The sequence below is a fragment of the Lolium perenne genome, chromosome 2, assembly GCF_019359855.2.
Source record: "Lolium perenne isolate Kyuss_39 chromosome 2, Kyuss_2.0, whole genome shotgun sequence".
Lineage (NCBI taxonomy): Eukaryota > Viridiplantae > Streptophyta > Magnoliopsida > Poales > Poaceae > Lolium > Lolium perenne.
This window is the reverse complement of record NC_067245.2, coordinates 276,818,603-276,821,116: the sequence shown is the minus strand read 5'-3', so window position 1 is coordinate 276,821,116 and position 2,514 is coordinate 276,818,603.

The window sequence follows — 2,514 nt, the reverse complement described above, 5'->3', positions numbered from 1 at the left end:
AAGCAACAGCTAAAAGACAGGTAAATTAAGCTCCGGCTGGAGGAGGACCAGCCGGAGGAGCATCAGCGGAGCCGGCTGCCGGGTCGTCCCAAGGCGCATCTTCCGCCTCCTCATCTTCCATCTCCTCATCCTCGTCGTCAGACGGCGGGTTCGGGTCCGCGACGAAGAGGCCCTTGTCGACGAAGTCGGCGATGGCGCTGGCTCGGGCAAGCCGGGTAGTTTTGTATTCGGCCGGGAGCTTGTCCTCCACGCCGGCTCGCCGGTACTCGAGCTGCCCAAGGTCCACCTCGTTGTACCAGGAGAGGACAAAGGACAACGCCATGTCGGCCCCAGCGCGCGTGGCTGACTCCTTCCAGTCGAGGAAGCGATCCGGCGCCCGCTCCAGCCAGGAGATGAGGTTGGAGAGATCTTGCGGCACCGCCTCCGCGGGCCACAGCATCTGAACCAGCTCCTCAGCCGCCTTCCGGAGCTCCCAGCCAAGCTTGGTGATGGGCTCTACGCGGGCGGCCATGGATGCCATGTAATCCTCCATGGTGAAGTACTCCGAGCTGCCCTCGCCAGTCGCCCGCCTCCTAGCCTCGCGCGCAACGCCAACGGCTGCTAACGCCGCATCCTGCGCCTCCGGGAAGGCCGCTGCAAAGAAGGAGCACGTCAGAAATCGTCAAAGCCGAAATAAGCTGAAAAATGCGAATTTTCAAAGTCCTAAAGCAGGCCTGGCGGCAGCCGGCAAAAGCCGACGGCCCCTAGCCCGAAGATGGAGATTCCGAAGGATAAAAGGAAAATCCTGGCGGCAGCCGGCAAGAACCGACTGCCCCCAGCCCGAAGATGGAGATAGCGAAAAATCAGTTTCTGCCGCCGGCTGCCAACCTAAGCCGGCAGCCGACAGCCGAAAGCCGGCAAAGGGAAAGGAAGAAAGAAGAAATGCACTCACCCGACAAGCCGCGGTCGAGCGCGCCAATCTCCTCCACCCAGCGCTTGGCGGTGGCCGACAGCTCCGTGGTCTTGGTGGTGAGCTCCTCCTGAAGCGCAAGCCGCTGCTTCTCCACCTCAGTCAGCCGCTTGCTCAGGTCCTCCACCTTCTCCTTCTCAGCTGTCCTGAGGAGGGCAAGTTCCTTGAGGTGGTTCTCCTCAAGCCGGCGCAGCCGCGCTAGCTCCAGCTCAGCCACCTTGAGCTTGGCGGCAGCAGATCGGCCCGCCTCCTCGCTCTCGGCGCACTGAGCGCGAGCAGCCCGAAGATCCGCCTCCAGCCGCGGGACCTTGGCGGCTTCAGCTGCAAGGCAGCCAGAAAGAAGCGTCAGCCAACCAAGACTAAAGAAAGAAGACATCAAGTCGGAAGGAGAAAGATCTTACCCTTGACGGCCTCCAGCTCGCGAGCCAAGTCGGCCCGGTCAAGCTTGGCCTTGTGATAGTGGGTCACGGCGCGGTTGTACAAGTTGGTGCGCCGCTCCGTCATAGCCTAAGCAGAAAGAAAATCAGTCAACTAGACGAAACCCGGACCGGCTCCAAGCAGCCGGCCCACGCCTCGGAGGGCTACCAGGATAATAACCAGATTAAAAAATAGATGAAATGCTTACCTTGCTTGCTTCCTCCACCTTGGCGAGGTTGGCCGCGGTCTCAGCAGCCCTGGCGTTGAGGTTGGCCTGGAAGCCGGAGAAGAACATCTTCACCGACGCCTGGCCTGGGTTCCCCTCCCGGGTGGTCACCTCGTAGGAGTCCGCGCTGAGCCACGCCTGCTCCATGGTGCCAGCCGAGCCAAGGCTGGAGTCGGAGGCGGACGGCACGTGCAGAAGCCGAGCGCCCTTGGCAATGCGCAGGCCCCCCAACGACGCCGACGGGGCCACCGTCCTCACCAGCGCGCGCGAGTCGGCGTCCTCCATGCGCGCCGGCTCGTCCCTTGCCGGCTCCCGTCTGGCCGGCTCCTCCCTTGTCGGCTCCGGCGGTGGAGGCGCTCCGGGCGAAGCAGTTGGCCCAGTCGGCGCAGCCATCTCCAGCGCCTGAGGCTCCCCCTCCGGGCTCTCCTCCAACACCACCACGCTCGGCCCGGCTCCGGCTCCGGTCGCAGGCGGCGCAGCCCTGCTGGCTCCGGCTCGGTCGCAGGCGGCATGCCCTGCCGGCCCCGGCGGCTGGGTCAAAAAGACGAGCGCGGCGCGGGAACATGTCGTCCAGCGTCGGCTAGCGCGTTGGCTCGGCCCGCGTGCCTCGGCCAGGTGCTGAAGCCAGCGGCACAGCGAAGGAAGGCGCCCCTGCGGGAGGCGGAGTACCCGCAGGCGGCGGCGGTGTAGGCGCGCGCGCCGAAGGCTGTGGCGTCGGCTCCCTCCTCTGTCGCGGAGGCGGCGACACAACGCGCGGAACCTGCCGGGAGCCACCGCCTTGGGCGAACTTGATGGGGGCCCTAACCGAACAAATAAGAAAGAGATAAGTAAAAAGAGAAAGGAAAGAAAAGGAATCAAACAAGAGAAAAAGAGAACTCACCCGGCCTGCTCCGGAACCTTCTTCGGCTGCTGCCGGCGGAGC